Source organism: Thunnus maccoyii, chromosome 5 (genome assembly GCF_910596095.1).
Source record: "Thunnus maccoyii chromosome 5, fThuMac1.1, whole genome shotgun sequence".
NCBI lineage: Eukaryota > Metazoa > Chordata > Actinopteri > Scombriformes > Scombridae > Thunnus > Thunnus maccoyii.
The window spans coordinates 2,698,373-2,711,476 of NC_056537.1; the positions used below are offsets into that span (position 1 = coordinate 2,698,373).

A 13,104-nucleotide genomic window follows, 5' to 3' on the forward strand; every position below is an offset into this window, starting at 1 on the left:
TGGGTCAAAATAACCGCCTGTCTTGAGTGGCTTTCTGAGTAACATTCATCCAGTATTGCGTTGTGCTATATCGACCAAAACTGGGTCAAATCTGACCAAGTGATATTTAGTGTGTACTATCCCTCCACTGCAGCTCAACCAGGGAACACATAGGGGGAATTTAGTCCTAAAAGAAGACTAACATTGAAAGATTCTTGCAAATTTGCACTGCTGAAGCTTCATATTCGCTTCAGACAAACTTTTAAATGCATTTTGGCACAAAATGAGGACTGTGGATTTCGTCATCCATCACTTAGATTGAAATGACTTTAAGGAGGTTTCTTCAGGGCCAGTATGAGCAGGAGGAATGATTACAGCCAGCAAAACCTCTTTCAGTGCTCATATGGCAACTCTGTCTCCTAGAAATTACATTCATATGTGACTAAACTGTTTTCCCAGTGCTTTAACAAACATAATCTCTGGCTGGATTATGTTCACAGGTAACGTTTTCACTAGCAAGGGCACCATCAACAAGATGTGTTTAAATGATTTATTAAGAAAAGCAACTGATGTGCATAGTTCTTCCGCTTGCTGACTGTGTTGTGGGGAAGTTTATAGGGAATCCGCTGCAGCACCCGGGCAACGACGGACCCCCTGAGGACCCTACGAAGGGGAGGAAGGGGAGGAAGGAGAGGAAGGAGACGAAGAATCAGGAAGAAACAGGAAGAGAGAAATAGGGGGAGGGGGAGGGGCGCAGAATACGAGAGTGAAAGAGGAGGAGAGGGTTAGGTGGGTATTTATAGTGGTGCAGTCGAGGTGTGGTTCTCCTCTTGAAACTACACTAAATAAGCTTCGATTGTGGAATGACTGAAGCTATGTTTCTATGTGTCTCTGCAGTGGGAGGGAGGAGGTCGGGGTGGATGGGGGGCTACAAGATGCAGGACTCTGACAGCAGAGACCCGGGTTCACATCCTGAGTCCTACATGTGTTCAGGTTTGGTTCAGGTTAGTGAAAGATGCTGCTGTTGTATTAAACAGAGACCAGGATCTTTCATCAGAGTCTGAACACAACCACAAACACTTTCATACTGCTGCAGTTTCTATACTAGCGGATATTTTACTGCAACATGAGATATTTTGATGGAAAATAACAACCAGGTATGTTGTGTCTGAATATTTCACTCAGATGTTCAGTATCAAGATTTTTGCAATTTGCCAAACACAGTAATTAACATTTTTGTCATTATGTTGAGAGAAAATGTGCTTCAGCAGTGTTACGTTTCCTGCAAAACATATTTACTGTTGCAATTTAGTTGCATACAAACGCAATTTCTAGGAGACAGAGTTGCATTTGGACACTTGACTGTTGTTTTAAGACAGACTTGAAAAATCTTGAAACCGTCCTTTAAATATAATTTTACACGCACACACACGCATACACACACACACACACACACACACACACACACACACACACACACACATACTCATCCTCAGGCAAACATGGAACAAACACACATTTTTACAAGAGTGAACCACATCTAAACTCTCAAATAGACAACCATAAACGCGCGTGCACGTCTCTCTCTCTCTCTCTCTCTCTCTCACACACACACACACACACACATATATATACGACACAATAAACAAGCTCACACACACGCGCGCGCGCGTTTTCACCACAACACGCATCACATCTATTCAACAAAGTAAACACGGAGGCGCGCGCGCACGAATCAATGATAAACCCGCGTGCACGTTGGACACAGCTTCACACACACACACACACACACACACAGGAATAGGCACGAGCTCAAGTTACATTCCAGCACAATCAGCTGAAATCAGAAAAAACGTGAATCTGATCTGAAACACAACCTGAGATCCTCACTATTGATTGATACTCATTGATTGATTAATTGTTTGTAATGGTGGATAAACAAGATAAGAATCTGGGAGATGTCACAATGAGAGCTCGTATCTCCAACATCTCATCCAAAGAAACAAAGAAAGATTATAATGCAGAATAATCATATTTTTCGTCTTAATCAATAAAATGCTGTCAGATCTTAAACTTGTTTTTTATTTTTTTATAAACGCCCACATACATATTTAATATCTTGTAAATGCTGCGTTCAGGTACCTTTTCTCTCCGCAGCAGGAGCAGGTGTTTCCTCTGTCAGTGTCACAGGTCAGACAGATGTTTTCTGTCTCCAGCTGTTTGTCTCATCACATAAAGATTTTCTGATAAATTCCTCCGCAGGGACTCGATCATCAGCATCCATCCACCAAAAACATTAAATCCAAAATTCCACTTTTTTTCTGTTCCTGCAGCTACAGAGCAGAGCGGCTCCTGGTCCTGACTGAAGCGGTAAATTCCTCTGAACGGCAGGTTTCTACTGGATCACCTGCAGGTGTCGGTTCGGGTCCCTCTCCTCTCCTCTCACAGACAGTCCTGGCCGCTCTCAGATCAGTGTGCCGGACTGCTCACCACATGAATACACGCTCACATCAGAGGCAGCTGGTTCCACAGGACCGGAGTCAAAGGCGCGTTTTGTTCGCTCCGAAGTGCGCGTTGCGGCGCGGCGCGGCACGGCGCGGCTGTCCTGCGTCACAGGAAACACGGGAGGCTCCCAGGCTCATCACACCAGCCGAGTTCAAGCTGATGAGGGTCCGAGGATCTCATCAAGTTCCCCGGTCACAGAGCAGCGACAGTATTATCCCGGTGAGGAAGGAAAAGTGCGTCCAAGCTGCTGACAGACACATGAGACGCGGCAGGAGCGACAGAGTCATAGATGAAGTTAATGAGCTTCATCACGCAGCCAAGCAGAGAAAGAAGCTGCTGAGTTAAAGCAGCAGACATGGCGGCAGGACGCCCCCCAGCGGACAAACACACCAACAGCAAACAGCTGCTGCAGCTCTGAAGGCTGAGAACAGACCATCATCACAGTTCCTGTATATAAAGTATATTTTTAAAATGTGGATTTAAGTTTAACATAAGTACTACTTAATAAAACTACATTTTCCTTGGTGTAGCCAATTTTTGGTGCTTTTGTAGTTGTAGTCTAGAAAGTATACTGAAACCATCGTTTAACATTTAAAGGACAAGTTCACAGTTTTTCAAGTCAGTCTTACAACAACAGTCAGGAGCCCGAACGGACACTGAAATAGGGTTTTCTTTTTTCATCTGAAGTTAATATGAAGCTTCAGCGTTCAAATGAGTCAAATCAAGTAGATATCTTTCAACGTTACAGTCTTTTTAGTGCCAAAGTCCCTCTTTTTGTTACTATACTTCCACCTGCAGCTCAACAGGGAAACACTGTCTGAGGAAACACAAAGAGGGAATTTGATGCTAAAAAGACTGTAAATGTGTCAGATATCCACTTGATATGACTAACTCAGACTGCTGAAGCTGAATATAAGCTTCACAGAGACTTTTAAATGACTGTGTGGACACACTGTGGATTTTGGCCTCCATCACTTCCATTGAAAGCACATTTGAAGGATCTTTTAATATCCAGTATGAACAGGAGGAATGATTACAGCGAGGAAAACCTCTTTCACTGTTACTATGGACACCTGACTGCTGGTTTAACACACACCTGAAAAACTGTGAACCTGACCTTTTTAAAATAACAATTTAAACATGTCTAATCACCTTTTGTTGGCAGAAACGCTACAGTTTTTAGTGGAAGCCTTAACACATGTAAAATGAGTAACAAAGTAAAGCAGCAGACCATGAAGCACATTTGATTGGCTCTTAAACAGCTTCCACTGTAGACTGACTCACAGCAGGTGTCGTCAGACTGTTGCTGCTCTCTGAGTCTTTTATATTTTATTAAGAACTTTTTCAAAAGCTCCGGTTCTCAATAGAAGAATCATTAACCTTACATTACGAAACCAGAGTGGTCAAAATATACAGGAGACTGTCGGAAAATTCAGTACACACACACACACACACACACACACACACACACACACACACACACACACACACACACACACACACACACACACACACACAGACATTTTTGCACTAAATGACTGTGTGGACACACTGTGGACTTTGTCCTCCATCACATCAAGTCTTCTTGGCTTTTTGCCTTCAAGTCTCAAGTAAGTCGAGTCCTTCAGCAGAGGAGTCAAAGTTGAGTCGCAAGTTATGGAAGCAAATCATTGCCATAATAATTTGGATTATATCAGAGACTAAATATCACATTTTGAATTTTAATCACTACTGAATACTACATGTTGAAATGTAAATACCACTGAATTTACTGCACTGAAATATTTGACTTTGAAAACCATCTTTCTGAATTTATGTGGTCTGAATTTCACTGTGTGAAAGAGCCCGGTTCTGTTTGAGGTTTCTTCCCATTGAAGTGGAGTTTTTCCTTCCTGCTGTCGCCCAGTGGCAGCAACCTCGATGGCAAGCAACCGCGCTTTATTCGTTTTTAATTTTTTTCACGAGGCTAGGCCCTTCTTGTCTTACACTTCAATGTGTGTCTCCAGCAGCTCCGGAGGATCCCGCCCTGTCCTGTGCTGAGTGCCATCTAAACCTCATAACAAGTCTCGGGTTGAGCTGACCAGGGGTCGGTGCTGATGCTCGGTAGTTAAAAACATGTCTGTATGAATGTTTTGTCTTCATACAGTTTTTCAGGTACTTGGCAGGTTGGTTGTTCCTGCATCTTGGAGAAGTTTCCACAGTTCTTCTTCTTCTGTGGATTTCAGCGTCTCAGCTGCTTCTGTCTCTTCATGTTAATCCCAGACTGACTCCATGATGTTGAGATCAGAGACCATCTGTTGCAGGACTCCTTGTTCTTCTTGTAGATGAATATAGATCTTTATGACTCTGGATGGATGTTTGGGCTTGTTGTCATGGTGCAGATGATCAGACGCCTCCCTGATGCTGCTGCGTTATGGAGAAGAATCTAAATATCTAAGGAGCCTAAAATGTTTGCACAGTACCGTGTGTCCCCACTAGGGATGTGCAGAGAGCTCAGTATTTGTATTTGTTGAGGTGGCAAAATTATTTGTATTTGTATTCGAATAAAAGTGGAAAGAGGCTTAAAAATCCTGTTTTTGTATTTATTACTCTTTCAATTTTAGAAAATTAAAGTGTTACAATAAGTGTTGATGAATAAGTCCCTTGGGAGCACTTTGCTTGTGTAGCTCAGCTTTATCTCTGGGGAACACTCCCAACTCCGGGAGTGATGTCCAAATTAGGAAATGTGCGTCATGTAGCAGGTGGATGTGACTCCCCTCATTAAGACCTGCTGATAGACGTCACAGCGGAGCAGAAGAGAGACACTGAGATAGTGATGTAACCGACCTGCACGCTGGTATTTGACATGTTTTTTTTTCTTCTTGAAAACAAATAATTTTTAAAATATTTGTATGAAACAAATATTTGTAAAAATTCACTATTTGTACTTTGCCGAAAGACGTATTTGTATTCGGGCACACCCATAGTTTTAAGACCTTCATTATTTCAGATGATTCTGTGCTTATATGGTTCATATTCCTAAATTTTTTCATAGTCAGTCATATTACTACACTGGAAAACTGGAGGTGGGTAATATTCCAGCAGATAATAATATACACAGTGCACAGAGAGGGGGAGAAACAGTAGGGATCCCAGAAGCCTATTTATGCCCCGAGGCCCTTGAGCAGGTAAATCCGCCTCTTGCAGTACTAATTCCCATTATAATCATTTTTTAAATCTTAATGTCTGTGGATGCACCATAATCCTGCTCACTCAGAAATATTAACATCAAATCGCCAATATAAAATGAAGACTATGATAGGGATGTTCCATCAATCAATCACATCATGAGAAATATGAGATGATTATTCATTGATCTTATGTGTCTAAAGCTTAACGTTTTTTTTCACTTAAGAGAGACTACCACATTATATGCAATAAATATTTCAGTGCAGAGGAACTGTTCTAACAACCTGACAGCTGTCTGATCGATGTGCAGAGTCACAGTGTTATTTAAAAAAGAGCATTCACTCACAAAAATGGAGGACATGCATTGATTTTATTCAGAGCTGAGGGTGAAATTATATTGTGTAATATTTGATAATGAGGACAGAAATGGCTGTACAAATAGGAATAATTGATTGCATACAAAAGCTGCAACGTTGGTAAAGATAGTCACTGGGTAACAAACTATAAACAACTGGGATATGGATCTCCCTCTAACATAAATTAATGTGCTTCGATATACGCTTTGATATCAACTGTAACAATGAGACAACTGCTTCAGGTGATGGAAACAAACTCAGGGTTTGTTGAAAAAACCTGCCAGTGAGCAGGTTAGGTTCACAGAGTCAGTAACAGGCCCAATGAAAGTGTTTTTTCTGGAATTGACACAAGGTAAGTTTGATACAGGTAAATAATATAACAATTCAGAGAACTTGTAGCTTAGCAGGATATTGGCCTCTCAGTTTGGAAAGTTGGCAGCAAAAGTCACCACAGAAGTCACAGTACAGTCAGTCATGAACTCTTTGTCAGAAAAGAAAACCCTGAAGAAGAATAATAAGCATATTTGGTCATTTGTTGCATTGCTGTTCAGCAGATGAAATCTCAGATGTCAAAGTGTCCTTAAACGCACCAACACACTTCTCAAAACAGTCTGCAGCAAGTTTCAAGACTCTGCAAGTTGATTTTCATTGAAATTAAGTGAAAATTTGAAGTGAAAATCAGAAAGCTGGGATGATTTAGAAAATTATCAGGTGATAGAACCACCAATCTGGTCCTTCACAGCTCAGGATCTCTACTTCTGACAGGAAATAAATGGTCACGTTAGTTTGTTTAGAAACGGTCAAAAGACCAATAACAGCAATCACATTTTCAGTTTGCGGAGAGTAGTTTTGTTTAAGGCATGTACCACTGAGCATGTGTGGGAACGCAGGTCTGAGTGAATATCAGCTTGATCATTTACACCAGATAAAACTGTACGTTTAGCTTTTATTGCTAAAACTTTAGCATCGTAAAAAGTTTTTTCTTTACAGTATCAAGTCAGTCAAGTCAACAATGTTAACCATGACTCAGTCAAGTCTTGACCACTGTTTACACCTTCACACTTTAAAGGTGAACTTACACTTCTGCTTTGTAGTAACTGGTCTGAAGATACTGCTTCGGGTGTGCGGTGAGTACGGAGGTTCGATCAGGTGACCAGTGTTCGTGTACGACAGAATAGTCAGCAGGTGGCTGTTCCCCGCCTACTCCATCATCCCCTTAATCTGGGAAAAAGTTCAAAACAATACATAGACTCACATATTTCAAATGGTATTATGAGATATTTGCACATTTTGAGGCGAATGCTACCATTTCTATCCAAGAGGTGTTCAAGTACTCTCTTCCTCAACCGCTGGACTGATTATCCCATCTGCCCACAGCTCCTCAACCTCAAACACCTCCTTAAAAACCTTTTTCATCCCTCATCTCTCCTTTCCTTTTTATTACATTTCACTTCAGCCAAGCTGAGCCCTGCATTCGACCCTATAAGACAATCAAAAAGCAAGCAAGCCAATTATGTACAATTATTGCAATTATTCTGCATATTCATTAATAGTAATGTTGTGGATGTATACTGCAGGTACAAAGTAGGACCCTTTGAGCTACTCAAAGGGTGGCGCCCGTTGTGGGCTTGCAGCATGCCCTGCAGGGGCAGCCCACTGTGGGCCCTGTTACTGGCCTGAAATGCAGGGCCCACACTTTGGGGGCCAGGTGATGCCCAAGTGGGACAACCCACACCCAGCCCACCCAGTTAAGAGCTCCAGATCAACTTTGAGTTGAGATTATTTTGTCAACTACATCCTTTGCTTGGCAAAAGATGAAAAACACCCACTTTGCTCTATTCCTTCTTGTATTGCTATATCTCAAATATGATTGTGGTTCCTCTCAGCAATCAATTCATTTTCATCTTAACTTCTGTCATCTTGCTTTCTACCATGACTCAGTCAAAACGTCTGGACTAAGATGGTTATTCACACAGGATGTTGTCATGAAAGTAAACTCACCTCCTGTGCAGACTCATCTCACCTACAACCAGCAACAGAGGACACTGGAGTCGTCCCGCCTGCTCAGAGACAAACACCAGCTGCTTTTCAGATTTCTTCACCTGCTGCAGTTTCAAATATTTATGCATCACTTGCCATCACCTGGGGAATCATTTACCTGTAGATTGTTAAGACCTTATAGCTAGAGAGGTGAATTTAACCCCAAATAGTCAAATTGTTTGTAGACTCAGCAGAAAATTGAAGAATATAATTTCATAAATGTTACTGTTTAGTCTCAAAATAAACTGATGTGATTCCACAGATTGTTTCATTGTCAGACAATAAAAAAGTTTGTATTTTAGTTTATTTAGAGGCATGCTTTGTAAACTCTACTTTATTTGTGCGGGACTGATGTTGTTTTATTTGGGGTGTTATGAAACATACAAAGTGATTTTAAAAACACATTTTAACCCAGATTTTTAAGAAAATAAATAATTTGTTGTACTCACGTCCACTTTGAACGCGGGGTCGGTCGGGATAGGCAGCAGCAGATGACGGCAGATCACCTGGTTCTCCTCGTTGTGTTTACAGCATTTCTGATTGGACAGAAACCAAAATCAATCTTTGATCCAGTATTGTCAGGGAAGAGGTCAAATGAGCGCATTAGTACTTTTCTAGGGGTCACTTCTCCATCCAAGGGCCACATGTACAATGAACGACTCAATACTGTAAAAACTGTACACCCACTGAGTGCTACAAATTAATATTGAAATGTGAAACTTGATATTACAAATATAACTAGTTTCATTGTTGCTTTAAGGTGCCATTTGGAGTTTCAAATAAGTTTCTGTTTCTCTGTTCAGGATCTAACAAACGGCCTGTCAACCCAATTGCTTCTTTTCTTGCCCTTTTCAAAAAAAACAAACAAACATTGGTAAACAGATAGCAAATGTATTTTAAAGACTAGAAGAACAAGGAAACACGTAGCAGAAAACAACAACACTTTGTACTGGGGACACGCAGCCGGGTTTTAAACACACTTTCGTTATTCTGTGTGCTTTCTGCAGATTTGTCAACAGCGGTCACTACAGTGATGGTGAGCGATGGCAACCTCTGCTCGGATGAGAGCAAGTGTGTACACATTTATTGCTGCGGAGTGTGTACACAGCCACAGAGGAGATGGTGCGCTCTTTAGTCTTGAAGTCAGTGTGGAGCTCTTGATCTGTTACCTTCTGCAGCTCTAAACCAGTTGGGCAACTTTCAGATTAAAAACCAGTTAGTTCTGTGATTCGATCAAAATGTCTTTTAACTGGATGTGGCTCGCACAGTTGCAGTCTGTAGCCTATGCATGCGTGTAACAGCGCACAAAGTAACAGAACAACTTACTTGTCATAGTAAGATGTCTGCCACAGATCCTCCCACCAGCTGCACATGACTCCCACTAATACACACCACACACACTTTCAATAGACAGAAGTTAACACCCAATAAGCTAAGAAAGAAATCTGATCAGTTTTTACTGACCAAATAGGCTGTATTAGCAGCCATAGAGTAAATAAATGTACATCATTAGTTTAAATCATCAACAGTCCGCTTATAGTGATTAATTTGACCCAGGAGAAGATGGAGGAGACTGACGGGGCTGAAGGAGCAGGTCTGATGGAGGTTAGTGATCAAGAAGAAAGCGAGCAGAAGTTGTTGAAGCTTTCAGTTAAAATTAATACTGAATTTTATGACATATGCCTATTACTCATACTAGGCATAAACTAGCCTAAATGATTTTGTGACATTTTTAGTTTCAGAGGTTCACACATCAAACATCAATCTGTGTATGAATAACATACTGAGGACCTGCAACATATCTAAGAGAGAGGAAATAGCATTCCTTGACTTCAGTATCTTTGCTTGATCTGTGCCTGTTGTAAGTGGATGGAAAGCAATTAGATCCGTGCCTATTACAAACTATGAAGAGACAGATCTATTGTGTAGATTTTACACCTATTGCTACTCTAAAAATTCATGACACACAGACATTTTGGAGCCATTTAAAAAAAAAAATCCTCCTCCCAGCCCCCCCTAGTTAAGGCTAAAGCCCCCCTAACCATAAATCTCTAGTGACACCCCTGGTGTTCAGATAAGCAAAATAACATTAACCAGTGCTGGTTTCTTACCCTCAAGCTAAATGTTTGACTTATGGTTAATGAAGCATGTTAACTCCTGAATCTGCTCCTCTGCAGCTTTCAGTTCAAGAGTACAAATCTCACGAGAGTTTTGCAAATTGTCTCTCTGGCTGATTCAATCTAACACCAACCGGCAAGCAATTCTCATTCAATTGAACAGGCGCCATCTTTGAGTTCGGTATCCAGTTCTTACAATACATCCATGGGTTAAAGGTTCCCCAACATGGCAGACATCAAAGCTACTATAAGTCTAGAAATCTTATTAACAGGGCAATAATTTCCAAAATGACCACCAGCACACTTATGAGAGGGCCTGAATTTAGAGCTCAAGACCATAATGACTCGTTGAAAACAATGATTGACTCAGTATTTCTGGAGAGAAGTTGAGGCTTTTTGAATGGTAGTCAGTTGGAGCAGCTAGTCGCCATCAGAGGCACTTTTCTTCTCTATTAAATATCAAATATCTTCTTCTGTACCTCCTCTACCAAAGAGTAAACACGCACAAGATGCATACGGCGGCGCTGTGTTTGTCCGCTACAATGGCGTCTACCAAAGAGTAACTCACACACATACAAGATAATACATCTGCGTTGTGGTTGTTCCACAGAATCTCTTATAAGTCGACTTTTATTCAGTTTTAAGCCACATTTTCATGATAAATTTAGGTGGTTTTTAACTATATCTTTTTGCCGGAAGAAGGATTTTAGTCATTGGACGTCTGGATCTTAAGTTATCAGAGAAATAAACTGGACAAACGTTAGCAGCAGCTCGGCTAACAGCCCCTCCAGGAAGTATAAACATCCCGAATGATTAACACTGGAGTAATCCTATTCTGGAGAAGCTGGTTATGTTACAATGAAGACAACAACTCCCATGATCCCTTGCTACTTCACACCATCATCACACTCCGTCTTTTGTTATTGTTTTGATTGAGAGACTCCTAGCGGCTGAAATTACATATTGTGTGGTTTTACATATTATTGATACAAGGTTTTTTCTTGTAAAACAGAAGTGACGTGTTGCACTACATATATTTTGTTGTCTATGGATAAAATGTTTATTTAGGTTGTGTTAGAATTTTTATTGTGAAATTAGAATAGCTCTTACTGCTTAGGTGCTCAATACAAAATCATGCATAATGTTGCCACTATAAGATCACATGTTTTACATTAGAATGTATAGGAATAGAAGACTGGTAGCATTATAATGTCAAGATGTATTTTATATGAGTCTTTTGTAAAAAAAATCAGCAAAAGAAAGATACTTTCATGCTTGAGAGACCTGAACGCTTGCAGTTGCATGACACGCTATTGATGTTGACTGTGTGTTGCTGATTTTTGTACCAGCACCGGAGTGAGAGCAAGTCCTGTGTGGCCGTGCTGTTCCTCCTGCACCATAGACATCAGGGATACATCCACCATAAGTCCACAGAAAGACACGACCCGTCACATGAACAGGTGAGTGATGATCAGCTGGTCTGCAGCAGAGAGCAAAGGCAGCTGTGCTAATACTAGGATGATGAGAGTGAGCGCTTCTGTCCAGTCAGAGTTTGATACTGAAGAGAATCAGCCTGTTATGTTACAGGCTTCATCACAGGTGATAAATTCTGCTCTTACCACTGCATCTTATGAGGCGGGATGTTCCTCCTTAACAGCACTGAATGTTATTTATCTATAAGGCTCTACTGCCTCATTACCTCTGCTCTCTGGTCGTATATAAATACAATATGTCAGTGACATTAACATTAGCTGTACTTTATGTTCACACTGAACTTGGAAACACTACATATACTCAATTGCTTATATTGCAAATACATCAATGAACTGAGGAGGTGCTCAAAAGATGTTAGTGAAACAGTTCACAGAAAACAAAAAATAACTTGAATATTTGAAGGCATTTTACTGTCTTTCTGTTAGGTTTCACTGGCGGCAGCATTCTGAAGTTGCACATATTACATCCTTTTCTGCTTAGTATAAAATGATGAAGTAGTTTCACTTTCTTGTTAAAACTACCAAATACTATGAAGATTAGTGAGGGAAAATGGGTTAAGTCGAGCCAGTGGGTAAAATGAATCATCCCCCGTATCTAGGTAACCATAAACAAAAGTAATCATTGTCATGTGACCACAAATTAAGAAAGTATAGTTCACATTACTCAATCCATCTTGGACCTGGATCTGAGCCACTGTGTGAAACAGTTTTGGAGGTTGTGGGGTAAAATGTGCCGGTGATGTTGGGGCAAGTTGAGTCAATGGTTCAAAGTTTAAATAGGCTTCATATGTACAGAGTAACCTGAGTGTTCTGTGATATTCTAGAGACTAGAAACACTGTTCATGTCAATGTTTGATCACTGTCACAAGTGTTACAATGTTGATGAATAAATACTTAACTGTTGACTCATGTTAAGTTTAAGCCACACACAAACATGCTGTAGGGAAGACCGGGGATGGTTGTAACATTTTTGGCATTTCTGTCTGTGGCTTGGAGCTCTTTTAAACCACTGCATTCAAAATGTGATGCAAACTAGTGACATGTGTCTGCTATTAAATGGTGTAGCTTTTATCTCTGCAACACAAACAGAAAATGCATGGTTTAGTCTCAAACACAAGGAGTGTTTGAGACTAATCAAACAGACTACAGGTCATACATCAAACCCAATCTTTGCTTTCCCCACTCTTTTACATCATTTGATGCTCTTTTCTAAATGTTGAGAGGCACCCCCATCAGTCTTTCTCTTTCAGGACCTAGGTAATTCAAGGTAAACATATAAAAATAATAAAATGTTTTGCTTGGGGTAGGTTGCAACATTTTTTCACATGTTGTTACAACTAACCCAGACTCTTCTAACCATGAACTTACAGCGTACAACTAAAACATCAGCACTAACAACTTGCATGAAAGATATTTACACAGACACATGATTAACATGATTAAAGT

General features: G+C 40.6%; 1 protein-coding gene across 4 annotated transcripts in view; it reads right to left on the reverse strand.

Moving 5' to 3' along the window:
• grm8b (glutamate receptor, metabotropic 8b) overlaps positions 1–2,909 on the reverse strand; it is a 161,036-nt gene extending 158,127 nt beyond the window's left edge. For all 4 annotated transcript variants that reach the window (XR_006096103.1, XM_042410778.1, XM_042410781.1 and 1 more), the window contains exon 1: positions 2,122–2,909. The gene's annotated coding sequence lies outside the window, so the exon portion shown is untranslated. The remainder of the gene's footprint in view (positions 1–2,121) is intronic.
• Positions 2,910–13,104: the final 10,195 nt, after the last annotated feature.